Source organism: Rhodnius prolixus, unplaced genomic scaffold (assembly GCF_049639745.1).
Source record: "Rhodnius prolixus isolate KJV_2025 unplaced genomic scaffold, Rpr scaffold_4, whole genome shotgun sequence".
Lineage (NCBI taxonomy): Eukaryota > Metazoa > Arthropoda > Insecta > Hemiptera > Reduviidae > Rhodnius > Rhodnius prolixus.
In genome coordinates, this window is record NW_027411614.1 from 28,977,501 (window position 1) to 28,992,444 (window position 14,944).

General features: G+C 35.1%; 1 protein-coding gene across 1 annotated transcript in view; it reads left to right on the forward strand.

The window, feature by feature from the left end:
- The window catches only part of LOC141456485 (uncharacterized), a 638,647-nt gene that overhangs the window by 5,938 nt on the left and 617,765 nt on the right, over positions 1–14,944 (forward strand). The window lies entirely within an intron of this gene.

Below are 14,944 nucleotides of genomic sequence, written 5' to 3' on the forward strand. Positions count from 1 at the left end.
GAATGTTCATCACGCAGCGCTGTCGGTTAAATTTGGGCTGTTGACAATCTCTCCCGATTGGCCATCTCACCCGACTTTACCCTATATATTTTTTTGTTATTTATTTCATGTACATTAATTCATTTATTTATGTTAACATAAATAGGAACCAAAAACATCAAAAATAAATTTATGAATATAAACTGCTCCACAAAAAAAGTGGCGCACTTTGAAAAAAGCGTTTATTTTTTGTTTTATCACATTTTGGGGAAAGATTATTAGTTTTAATTATTTTCATAAACTTTCAGGGAACAATTATTCGAATCAAGGCCCAAAGTTTCTTGTAATTAAAGAAGCAATTCCTCGTTTAATCCCCTTCGGTCTTTTTGTGTAAACAACAACATGAACTTTACCTCAACAGTAGATAAATTTATTGACCTCTACAGTTGCGTTTCGACTTTTTTCAAGCTGAAAGCATTGCAAACTCTCAGAAAATTATGATTACTGCAGAGCAAGTTGAGGATGGACGGAGTCAGCGGTACGCAGCATGAACGTTAGGGTTGCCTGAGAGCACCGTCCGTAGAGCCATCCATCGTTACCGGGAGACAGGCCTCTGCACTCGCAGACAAGGTTCGGGTCGACCAAGAGCCACAGAAGCACTTAATGACCGATTTATTAGAATTCACACTCAGAGAAATCGTACATCAACTGCTTCTGATACAGCTCAAACACTGCTTACTGTTCGTGGAGTTTCAGTCAGTGCCGAAAATGTACGAAGAAGGCTCGCTGAAATGAATTTACGCTCTAGGAAGCAAGCCACAGGACCATTGCTCACCGTAGACCATCGGAGAGCCCGTCTAGAGTTCGCTAGGGAACACCGCAACTGGTCTGAGAACGATTGGAAAAACGTTCTCTTTTCAGACGAGCCCCGTTTTGCTCTCTACGCACCTGATGGGAGGCGACGAGTTTACCGAAGGCCTGGGGAGCGCTACGCTCCGTGCAATATTTCTGGTAGACTAGGTGGTTCAGTGATGGTGTGGGCTGGGATTTCTATGGGGGCTTATACTGAGCTCCACGTGTTCAACAGGGCAATCTTGAATGCAGATTTGTATGTGAGGGAAATTTTGCAGCAATATGTGATACCCTATGCACCATTTATTGGGGAAAATTTTATTTTTATGCAAGATAATGCCCGACCACACTCTGCCGCCTGTGTTGTTCAATATCTCCACGATACTGGCATTCGTATTCTGAGGTGACCAGCACGCAGCCCGGATTTAAATCCAATTGAATATCTTTGGGATGAGCTGGGTAGGCGATTAAGATGGAAAAATAATCCTCCCAGTAGCTTAGAAGAGTTGCGAGGTGCTCTGGTGGAGATATGGGAGGAATTAACACAAGATTTCGTGAGAAATTTAATAAGGAGTATGCCGAGGAGATTGGATGCAGTAATGCGAGCAATACACGTTACTAAAATTCTTTTTCTCTTTTTTTATTCGGAAGAAATACTTTTTTTCAAATTCATTTTTTGCCGAGAAGTACTTTTTCGTTAAATTGAAAGTTTCTATTTCTTTTAGATCATTTTTTATTTAATTTTAGCCCTCCCGTAACTTTATACTTCTTATATTTGCTAACTAAAATAAAATGTAGAATAAAAAAGTTACAGAGAAAAAAAAAAATAACGCATTTTTAAAGTGCGCCACTTTTTTTTGTGGAGCAGTGTATTTTAGTTTTAACTAAAATTGCAAAATTAACTGCCGATGGACACATCTGAAAACGCATGACGAATATACTCGTCATAACACAAAATTTTACACTTTTTTTCATGACGAATATCTTCGTCATAAACAGTTAATTGGTTAATATCACTTCTTGATATTTACAGTCTACTTTAAAGGATTCAAGTTGCTTAAACACTTAATCAGAAATAATTTAATAGGGAAGTGAACTAATGGCCTAATTTTCAGGCATTGCTTACGTCCAACGACCTACTTAGGAGCCGTAAACGGGGATAGGAACTGACACTTAATTATTAACATTTTTTCTATCAGACAAAAAGTAGCTACTGTGGAATTCGAACTGGCGATATCTCTCTTACAAATCCACGATTCATAACAACTAAAACCAACACCCACCCTAAGAGCATAATTGTTTTGTATTCTGCATAAAAGAAGAGTTTTAAAATTAAAAAAACAATGTAGTTACCTATTTATACCAACAACTCGCCCCGACTGGTTGAGCCGAACTCAAACCTTTATTTATTATTTCAAACAAAACTGAACATTGAGAGAATTTAGGACATTCTTAGTTTTTATTTGCTATTGATTTTGTTAAAGAAGGGTGCCGAACGTTTCTATTGTTGTAGGTCAGCTAGCTTAGTACCGACATCGAACAATGCACAGCTGTTGATCTTCGATCGCAGAAAACACTAGTGCAGTGTTTAGTACATGTATAATAATTTCTGGTCTTGAATTAGCAGTGAAAATTTGGAGCTTTTTTGGTCGTTAAGTTTCATTCAAATCTAACCGGCGCTTAATTTTGTTTTTATTTTACAGTAATATACACCCTTCATGTTTACTTTCTGGGACTAATATTCCAATTTGGGATACCGGCAGATTGTACTTTATATCAATGTGCTGTTGATTTTGATAGCAGATTCCAAGGCGAAGCTCCAAAATAGCAGTTATTAGATTGCATTAGCAAATAGCTGCTAATAGTTTGGCAGAAAAGACTAACCTCTGCGTAATCAAAGTTAATAAGGTGCTTCACTCTAATTTTTCTTGATTTTTTTTTTTTTGCGTTTCTTTGTGACACAATCAGCTCGTTGGCGCTATAAGTAATAGTAAATCTCCATAACAAAAACTTAAACTGTTAAAAAAGTTAGGCGTAAGGGTTGATTAAACGCTTAAAGTATACAAATCAGCAAGTACCCAAATTTCATTAATAACTTCATGGATATCATTGAAGTAATTTTAGTGTAAGTAATCTGAACAAATTTGAAAACACCGAAAATGTAACCTTTTATATCTCACTAACTATTACAACTAGAACATTGAAATTTTTACCAGTTATAGAATTTATATTTTCTCTACGATTCGGTAAAGAATTCATTGAAATCTGAACAATACGAAAAGAGTTATAAATGTTTGAATTTTGAACGAATTTTAAATCATCTAAAATTTAATTCTTTATATCTCATTACCTATTATTACTAGAATATTGCAATTTATACCAGTTTTTGTGCTAACTTTTCTTAACTAATTGGTTAAGAATTCATTGATGTCTTAAGTACGAAATGTCATATAATCGTTTGAACTTTGAAAACATTGAAAAAATTTATCAGATCTGGGTTGTTGCAAAAAAAAAAAAAAAAAAAAAAACTATAAAGGAGGGTTTGCCCTGTATTTTAAAGAAAATTTGGGAATTTTTATAGTAAATGAGAAAAAACTTGTCAAAGTTGGGTGTTTTTCAACGTTACGCTTTTTCGTGCAGTTTTTGGCGATCAACCCTTATACAACTGTCCTACCGGACAGTTTTAATAACTGCAACAAATGAAGCAAACGAGTGGAGAAGTTTTCCGGTGGTAAAACACTCCAAAACATTAGACTGTAAGTCACTCTCTTCACTTGAGAGAAGACCACGAGGCCTCTGTCTCTTAAGGCGTCTTATCGGGTTATCAGGAAGAGTTCTTGAAGAAAGATTTTTAGCTAGAGGATTTATATGAGATTGCAGGTTGAAGTGGAGTTTTCTGTATCTTGTTTTAGCAACTTGTGTGACAAAAGGAATGTTAAGGGTCAGTGTGTATAATCAGGTTGGAGACTTAAAATGGAGCGTTTACAATAGTTCGTAGTATTTTAGATTGAAGGGACTGAATCCTTTAGAGATTTCTGCATTTGGTTGAACCCCACAGCTCTATTCTATACGCCCTGATGGGTTTCTTGAAATGAAGTTAAAAAAAAATGCTATCATATTTTATGATGTGTATATCTGAGCCAGCTTTATTAAACAATATATACATGCAAAGAGTTTAGATGTTTTTTGTATTTAAGAAAACTCATTTCAAGCGTCTAATTTGTTTCTGAAAACAATTTGCATGAAACAATCATATGAGCTTCAAAACTGTAATTATTTATTTCACCAACTTGCGTTTCAGCTCCATCATACGTTCATTTGGATTCAACAAAATGCTATAGCTTTTCTTTCCCTTGGCAATTTCTTTTAATAATAGAAATCCTTAGTAATAATGTAATAAGAGATTTTCCTGGCTTTTCATGCTGGATCTTCCTTATATAGCTTTTATATTCTAGAATTATCCTTCATTCCATTGTTAATTTTATCTGTCAAGCACACACACGCCATCTTTTTATGTCACAATTTCTTATTCGAATTTTCATTTTTTTGTGGGAAAACCGTCCTTTGAATACTTTCATAGATAGATTTAAGTAGACAGTTTTATTAAATTTCCTTTCTATAAAATCGTCTTCTCGTATTTATTCCTCAATTTAACATCAATTGAAGACGATGCCTTTGGATCAGAAATTGCTATTCGAATTTCCCAATTTCCGGGACCAAGTACGCTTATTCTCATTATGAGAATCTCAAACTAGATAAACGAAGAAATTTTTGAATAATAATTAAACTTCACTTTCTCTGCATACAAAAGAAGTAGGAGAAACTAGTTTTGAAACATTGGCATGTTTCCTTTGCAGAAATCATTGAAGTTACAAGCGACTAATTTCAATGTGGACCTAGTCTCTTCTAAGGCCTTTTGGCTAAGATCAAAGTGTAGTAAGATTATCGAGTGCGTAATCCTTCTTTTATATTGGTAGATCAGATGAACCAGACTTGTCACATGAATCTTAATTTAATGTCAATTTATGACGTAGAATTTTCCCTTGGCAAATCAATAAATTATGAAAACAATTAACAAATTTGAAAGCAAATTTTGAGGTGCATTATTATTACTATTATTTATTATTATTATTATTACCATTATTATTATTATCATTTATTTATTTATTTATTTTTTGGCGCATCAACAGCTGAGGTTATTAGCGCCCGGAGCTTTTTCCAGTGCACTGCCGGCCTCCGGACAGTGTTCTCTCGTTACAGACAACACTCCATCACCGGACAGTGAGCTGTAAGAAGCTCCTAGGAAGAGAAAATCTAAGGGTCAGCTGCTGGATTCGAACCCGGGACCTCCGCGTGGGAGTCCAGTATGCTAACCTCATAGCTAATCCCTTCCCTTATATTATTATTATTATTATTACCATTATTATTATTACCATTATTATTATTATCATTTATTTATTTTATTTTTTTTTTTGGCGCATCAACAGCTGAGGTTATTAGCGCCCGGAGCTTTTTCCAGTGCACTGCCGGCCTCCGGACAGTGTTCTCTCGTTACAGACAACACTCCATAACCGGACAGTGAGCTGTAAGAAGCACCTAGGAAGAGAAAATCTAAGGGTCAGCTGCTGGATTCGAACCCGGGACCTCCGCGTGAATTATTATTATTATTATTATTGGCGCATCGACTGCGTTGGTCATTAGCACCAACTATCTTGTTTCTTCCTCTTTCCTTGTACCACTTGAGCTGGGATGAAACGTGCAGACCCCATAGCTTCCAATCACTATACCTTGCTCAACAAGGTAGGGTGGAGCCTGGGTCTGCAAGAGTGTCCTCCACACATCCCCTCATATTCAGTGCCCCTGAGGTACACAACACTAAGTCCATTTTTTCAAAATTTAATTTTTAATGTTTCTAATACGAAAATTTCTTTTTTCTGCAACCATGTAGGAATGTTCTCATTACTCAATTAAAATCAGCTGCGTAATGCCCAACTTCCCTCACTAGTGGGGAAAAATTCCCATTAGTGTCACTTTCCTCACTTGTGAGTGGAAAAACTTTATTGTGCTTCCTTGATATAAGAAGTTTTGTTATTAACATAAATATTTTCTGTAAAACTTTAATAACCTTATTTAACGTAACTAAATAATTAAAAAACGAATATTAAAAAATAAAATAAAAATTAAAAGGAATATAGAAATAAAAATAATACTTTAATAAATAATTAGATATTTTTAATTATAACAGTTAAAAAGGTTATAGTGTTACCTTATAGAAATTTAAAATGGATTCTGGTGATTCCTGTTTAGTTTTTTTTTTTAGTTAATAACCCTAATGGTTGCAGAAAAAATATAATATTTAACTCGAGTGTGAAGTATTTTCCGCACTTCTTAAATAAATAACTATTTTTTGTTACCCAACCATCACTTATGGTGCATCTTTGTTACTTATTATCGACCAAAGATTTAAGCAAAATAACTCCCGTGACCTTATAAATAAGAAAAAACCGCGAAAAAACTCTTTCATTTGCTCTCCTGTAAAAAATTTAAAATTTGACATAGTGTTGTGTACTTCCGGGGTACTGTATTATTATTACTATTATTATTTTTTTCCCCGGCGCATCGACTTCTATTGTCATTATGTTATTATTATTTTATTGTAGTAAAAGGTAGCTTAGGTATAAATTTAAGGATGGGTTAAGAACGGGTCTTAAACCCATATCTGGAGTCCTAAACACTAACCACTTTGCCAATCTCTTCCCTTATGTTTTCTTAGGGCACAAAAATAAAAAACGACTTTTGCTGATTTTGATTTTGTTTCGCTAAGATATTGAATTTGTGATTGAATTCTAAGAGTTCATTCACAAGAAATCAATTGATGGATGCTTCAACATTAAACTTTAAGATTATTTGTAAGACTGCGACGCCATAAATGTCTCAAGACCAACGTATTTTCTATTTTTATTTTTTAGTTGAATATTAGTTCAAAGTTCTCCGAATCCGATGTGCATCATAAATTGTGCGATAAAATGTGCATTTACGAGGGTCGTTTGAAAAGTGCGTGCAAAAATAAAAACTACTTAATTTTTTGGGGTAAACCTTTTTTATTTTTCAACATAGTCTCCTTTTAGGCTTATACACTTCGTCCAACGCTGCTCTAGTTTGTTGATCCCTTCCGAATAATAGGATTTGTCCAAGTCTGAAAAATAGCCATTCGTTTCTGCAATCACCTCCTCGTTTGAATAAAATCTTTTTCCCGCCAGTCATTTCTTCATATTGGGGAACAAATAGTAGTCCGAGGGAGCCAAGTCTGGAGAATAGGGGGGGTTGTGAAACGAGTTGGAACCCTATTTCCATTAATTTTGCGACCACAACTGCTGAGGTGTGAGCTGGTGCGTTGTCGTGATGGAAAAGGACTTTTTTGTGGGCCAATCGTGGGCGTTTTTCTTGCAGCTCGGTTTTCAAACGGTCCAATAACGATGAATAATATGCAGCTATAATAGTTTTACCCTTTTCCAGATAGTCGATGAGGATTATTCCTTGCGAATCCCAAAAGACAGTCGCCATAATCTTTCCGGCCGAAGGAACGGTCTTCGCCTTTTTTGGCGCAGATTCCCCCTTGGTAACCCATTGTTTAGATTGTTCTTTGGTCTCAGGAGTGTAGTGATGTATCCATGTTTCATCCACAGTGACGAAACGACGCTTAAAGTCCTGCGGATTCTTCTGGTACAGCTGCAAACCGTCCTTGCAACGCTTCACACGATTTCGTTTTTGGTCAAGCGTGAGCAATCGCGGCACCCATCTTGCGGATAGCTTTGTCATGTTCAATTGTTGATGCAAAATATTATGTGCCCGTTCATTCGAGATGCCCACAGCACTAGCAATCTCACGCACCTTCACTTTTCTGTCATCCATCACCATATCATGGATTTTATCAATGATTTCTGGAGTAGTAACCTCAACAGGGCGTCCAGAACGTTCAGCGTCACTTGTGCCCATATGGCCACTCCGAAAATTTTGAAACCACTTATAAACTGTTCTAATCGAAGGTGCAGAGTCACCATAATGTTTATCAAGCATCTCTTTAGTCTCCTGAGGCGTTTTGCCTTTCATAAAGTAGTGTTTAATCAACACACGAAATTCTTTTTCGTCCATTTTTTGAAAATCACTCGACTTCCTCGATTCAAACGAATGCCAAACACAAAGAAATAGACCGATCTGGCTGAAACTTGGTGTGTGTTCTTCCAAGAGATGCTACTAATTAAACCTAACCTCGATACGCGCCAGTGGTGCTATCTCTCTGACTTTGCACGGACTTTTCAAACAACCCTCGTATTGTTAACAATCTTTCAGTTGTGGTGAGCCATTTTGTAAAGAGTTGTTTGTATCTAATTTTTGACTAAAACCTTAAGTGAAATCCACAAAACACATTTCAACTTAATGTGATCTTTTGTTCTTGTGTTACGAACTTATACAAAACAAAGACCAATTTGCAAAAATTTTTTTTTTTCGAACTAAGGGGACTTCCAAACGGATATCTCCGTTAAGATCTCAAAACCGATTATAATACCTCCTCCAGTAGTAGAGTCAGAGAAATTAAAAACAAGAAAAAATAGTTTTTTTTTTCTAATAAAACTTCAATCAAACAAGTTGGGCACCTAGAAAAAAATAAAACTAAGTATTTCTTTGTTTTTGCGTGAATAATTATATGCCTTTAGAATGCAGGTTCATCTTTCTTGGTGATTATTTCCTAACAATTCTTTGCTACACAATCTACAAAAACTTGCAGCATCAACAAGTATTCAAACTTATTGCACTTCTTGCAAATATATTTTTTATGTTTTTCAACGTTTTGACTTTTTTTATTATTAACTTTCTGTAATATTATTTAATATTTGTGTGGTTTATTTTTAGTTTAGTTTCTATTAGAGTTCCTTGAAGTTATTAAACTAATATGGATTAGTATTGGATTATTAAAAATTAGTATTGGAGAGGGGGCACATTTTAACAGCTTTAATTTTTCGCCAAATAGTTAAAACATTTATGATTGGCAATTTTCTCCATATGTTGTGGTAGACCTGTTGTATAATTGCCAGAGTTTCCCTTCGTTTTCATTGTTTGTTAAGTCAGAATTGAGGAATGTCATACATTGTAAGGTGGAAGTAAAATTTTCGTTGTAGCTTTGGAAGTGTATTTTGAAGATTGTAGTGGACAAAGTATAAGTATAGTTATTCCATTCGTATTTTTAAATCTAACCTAGTATTTACAAAGGTCTATTTGCTTGTTAAAAGTGCTGGATATTATAATTTCTTTTGTGGATGGTGAGGGGGCACATTTCAACATCACCAGTTAAAATGTGCCCTACCGACCTGCAAGTTTGTGACTTTTTTTTTTGTTTAATCGCAGAGAAGGGGAAAGTGGTCCGAACCTACATTAAGAAGCGCAACAAACTGAATATTTTGTTCAAACTTCCTAAACCCATCACACTTCGGGTACAACATCCTGAACTGAGTAATTCTTGATTTTTGAACTAGATTTCAGTTGTTTAAAGTAATGTAGTAGCGAGAGAAATAACTGATAGAAGGCACATTCAGAGTAAATTAATACCATTACTTTCTATTTTATATTGTGTTCAAAGCTACCCCACCAGTGGGGCAGATATTAACATTTGACACAAAAATTTTAAATTAAAAAAAATTTAGATATGTATGTAAAGTACCAACTTTTATTGATATAAATCTGATAAGAAGACTTGAAAGTTGTAGAAAACAAAATAAAACGGTTCAATAATACTATTCTGCGCACTCTGTAACAGAAAATGTAAATTCTGTTTAACCCTTGAGCTGTCACCTTATGTGAAGTGCCATAAGCCGTCACCTCGGGTCATATTGACCCAGCATTAAAAACTATTAAATAAAAAGGAAAAAATAACTAATATCATGTTATAGGGAATAGAAATCGAAGGCAAAACATTTATTTATACTTTAATAAAACAGAAATATAAATTAAAAAAAATCATTAACATAAAGATGTAATTTCTAAATGAGGTGCTACTTAGCATGTAATGAAAAAAAGAGAAAATATTTACAGTTTACAATTAAAATTAAAACAGTTAATTAATTACAATTATTTCTACAGTTAGTGCAAATAGTAACTGAGTGTATCTTACTTATGTAATTTTTACAGTTACTGCAAAAAGTAGGATATTTATTGTCCCTTGTACTAGGGCATATGTGGCATCTTCTTCGTTTTTTAGGGTTATGGATGTCTTCTTCATTTGTTGCAATCGGAAGAATTGTTGCGCCTTCTTCTTGCAGATAAATATTGATCCTCACCTTCAAATCCCGTGAGATCACGGTGCTCAACGACCTTCTGATAATGACGTTTCGCATTAATTGATGCCCCAAACTTTTGAGGAAGGTGCGTCGGTCCATTTTGAAGTTTATATTTTTAAGTTGAGCATTATTTTTACATGTGATATACGCATTAATGCCTGACACATTAAGTAAGTGGTAAAAAATGGCCGTGGGCAATCTTCCTACAGAATAATTTGCACAAAGTTGGTCATTAGTAACTATCCCTCCTTTGATAGCATTGTAAAAAGTTATAATTTCGGGTTTATTTTTGTTCCCTGTTCCGCTGTCAATGGATCTATCGCTGAGCATTGTAGATAACAAAATTACTGCTCTTGATTTTTTGGGTACATAAGACACCATAGATAGACTTCGGTCACTCAACTCCCAGAACAATCTCCACGGACAATAGCTACATCCCCCTCGGCGGCAAGGCAACTTTGATACTCGTACAATATTATTAGTAGCAATAACAATAAAAAAAATTCCTTTTATTGAATAAAATTAAAGAATTACTTGCTTCGGAAACAGTTTTATTGGAGGAGAAAAATGTTACTCAAGGAATCACCTCGGGTCAAAACACTAAGAAATGAATGACACAAACCGTCACCTCGGGTCAAAATTCCTGGTTCAAGCCCGTACTCCAGGCGGCGGGAAAAAATCCTATGCCATCTCAATCAAAATACGTCAAAAAGAGATGAATAAAAATTTCGCGAACCCAGCCCTTATAGATATTAAAATAGAAGGCTTGAAAGTATCAGTCGGGTCAATATGACCCGACGTGACGGCTAAAGGGTTAAATGAGCTCCCGTCTCACCTATTATTTAGAAATTATGTAAATGACAAATAACACTATTGTTTTAAACTAATTGGCGTGGGATGACAAATGATAAGGAAAAAAAAGAAATAAATAATCTTGAAGAAGGTTCTCCTTACATAAGGAGGCTATTTACATATTTAAAACATATTAATTTATATTGTAAAATCTAGGTTAAGCATTAGGTTAGTTTATAGTTTAGTTCTTTTAAAGGGGAAAGGAATATCGAGTACTTTCCCCTTGTGTGAAATGTGGTGTGACTGTATTTATTAGCGTGAATGTATTTATTAGCGTGAATGTATTTATTAGCGTGAATGTATTTATTGGCATGAATGTATTTATTAGCTTGAATGTATTTATTGGCGTGAATGTATTTATTGGCGTGAATGTATTTATTAGCGTGAATGTATTTATTGGCGCGAATGTATTTATCGGCAAGAAAGTTGTATGAATGTTTAGGATAGATCACAGTACGGGGATGAAAGAAATTTTATAAAAGTATTTCAACCCCTCTAGGTTAATTTTTAGACTAAGTTTATTTTAGAATGTGCAGGAAAATTTGTTAAAATACTGCACATTACCATAGTTCTAAGGAAAATAGCCTCCTTATGGTAGATTAGGTTTAGTAATTAGTTATATTAATAATAACACTTTTGGTCTTGCTTTGTTATCTTAAGTTGATGTAGATACGGGAAGGCACAAATATATTCCACTCTCCCCCTCGTCGACTGGATCGATGGATAAGAGGGGATGAGTGGGATATTCTCCAACATACCTGGGCTCCACCCTACCTTGCTATGCAAGGTGCAGTATGTGGAAGCCCACAGCAAACGCGTGCCGACCCAGCTCGAGTGGATAAAGGAAGAGAAAAGCTTACAACGATTAGGGGCGCTAATGACCTCAGCAGTCGATGCGCCCAAAAAAAAAATAAAAAATAATCTTTACTTACTAAGCATCTATGCAAAGTAAACCTATTATGCTAAAAGGAAAAGTATTGGGAGATTGTGGTGACTAAGATCCGTTGCTGGCAAATATGGGCCCCGTATCACTCAGATCAGCCGCGCTAGCTTAAAATACTACTAATGTTCCGGCTCAGTTGGTTTTAAAGCAGAGAACCAAAAACCAACTTGGTTTAAACCGTTCTTTGATGGTTCTTTGCACTTAATGACCATTGTCTATTAAGTTCTTCAACAGTGCAAAGAATTTCTTCTTCCCTTGCGCTTTCTTATTCTTGACATTTCTGGAAATATTGCCAACGATTTCTCCTGAAACTGCTTACTCTTCTACAGCCACATAAATTATTGTTCGATCAATATCTTGTATATAAGTCAACTATCATGTTTTATTCAATAGAAGTACTCTGAACTAACAATGGCGTTTATTGTGAACAAATAAATTATTAGTTAAACATATATGCCAATTACATTTTGTATTCGCACATATTAACCATAATGTTTTGACATACATTTATATATACGCAATAATTGTTTTTGCTAGTGTCGTATAACATGAACGTTGGATATTGTAATCAAAATGGTTTATTTTGCTGTGTACAGTTTGCTTATTAAGACAATATATATTCAAACACGCTGCCATAATGGCACATCATTCTGAGCCATGTCCATGTAAACTATGTAACAATATAGGTTATATACACTCTTGGGAAAGTATATATACATGAATACATAATGACAAACTTTAATGTTTTGTATTTGCATATGTAATTTTCAGGTATATAACGTAGCGGTGTGCTTATCACTTGATTGTAGTCTCTATTTTCGGCCATATTGGTATTTTACCTGTATGTATTGTTTGTCCTTTCAATTGGACCTGCCATTCCTCATGATTTCTTCATTAATATTCTTTTAGTTTGAATAGCATCGTTAAAATACGTTGATACATATTAAGAATGAAATGTGAAATTCGAAATAATTATTTTTAATAGGGAAGGGATTAGCTATGAGGTTAGCATACTGGACTCCCACGCGGAGGTCCCGGGTTCGAATCCAGCAGCTGACCCTTAGATTTTCTCTTCCTAGGAGCTTCTTACAGCTCACTGTCCGGTGATGGACAGTGTTGTCTGTAACGAGAGAACACTGTCCGGAGGCCGGCAGTGCACTGGAAAAAGCTCCGGGCGCTAATAACCTCAGCTGTTGATGCGCCAAAAAAAAAAAAAAAAAAAAAAAAAAAAAAAAATTATTTTTAATGGAAGGAACTAGCTGTGTGGGGTAGAGTTATACAGGGTGATCCATTTAAAACGCACCAATCGCTAATAACTTTTTAGGAAAGCGGAATTTCGAAAAAACCCATGAAGGGGTTTTTTGGTCTAGTTTTCAAATTTTCCACTCCCGATGCTGTATCTTCATTTTTGGCGGAGTTACGGCCAAAAAACCGATCAAGATTACATAAGGACCACTGGTTTTGACAATGATTATGAAAACTACATAAAACATTGTGAAAAATGACGTTAACCCGGTTTCGATATCCCTAATATTAGTTGAGATATTTTAGATCAAAGTTACAATTTTATCTATTCGTGAACGGTTTTCGATATTAATTTTCCACCAGAAATACACGTTTTGGGAGGTCCTCTCACTGCAAAAAATGCAATTGGTAACGCAAAGTAAAAAAATAATAATAATTGAAGATTATAAAGAATGTAATGGTTGTGGGAGAATCAGGTTAAACTTGTTTTATCATCAAATAAAACCAATCATCACATCATTTTAATGCACCTAGTATGAAAGACTTCTTGACCTATGATTACGGTAAGAATATCTTGCCAGGGAGGGGCGATTGTCTCTGCGTATATTAGGGCGAATGAATTGGTGCGTTTTAAATGGATCACCCTGTACATTATACTTCCATCCCGGTTTCGAATCCTAAGATCGAATCCCTTATATTTTCTCTTCCTAAAAAAGAGAGAACACAGTTCGGCTGGGTCAAACCTTTCGGCCAGAAAGCTAGTGGTCAAGAGCGTGGTTTTGTAAGTGGGAGATCCCCAGTTCGAATCCCGCGTATGCGTGAGTCATTCTTATTACTTAAAAAATCATAATACTTTTTTTAATAAAGTGTAGTCATACGCGGGATTGGAACTGGGGATCTCCTAGTTACAAAACCACGCTCTTGACCACTAGACGAACAGTTTGCTAAGATATTCTTACCGTAATCATAGGTCAATACTGGGTGCATTAAAATGATGTGATGATTGCTTTTATTTGATGATAAAACAAATTTATCCTGATTCACCCACAATTATTACACTATACTACATGTTTTAAAATCTTCAATTATTATTATTTTTTTACTTTGCGTCACAAATAACATTTTTTGCAGTCAAAGGACCTCCCAAAACGTGTATTTCTGGTGGAAAATTAATATCGAAAACCGTTCACGAATAGATAAAATTGTAACTTTGATCTTAAATATCTCAATTAATATTAGGGATATCGAAACGGGGTTAATGTCATTTTTCACAATGTTTTATGTAGTTTTCATAATCATTGTCAAAACCAGTGGTCCTTATGGAACCCCAATCGGGTTTTTAGCCGTAACTCCGCCAAAAATGAAGTTACAGCATCGGGGGTGGACAATTTTAAAACTAGACCATAAAAAAACATATAGTTTACTTCGTGGGTTTTCTCGAAATTCCGCTCTCCTAAAAAGTTATTAGCGGTTGGTGCGTTTTAAATGGATCACCCTGTATATTATACTTCCATCCCGGTTTCGAATCCTAAGATCGAATCCCTTATATTTTCTCTTCCTAAAAAAGAGAGAACACAGTTCGGCTGGGTCAAACCTTTCGGCCAGAACTGTCCAAATAAAATTTTTAGACATTTAAAGGAAAATAATGTATTCTAAATTTAAATAGAATCATAGTAGCCGTTTTCGACAAAACTTTAAAAAACTGAAAAATATATGAAGTAAAGATGCACGTGTGGCAGCC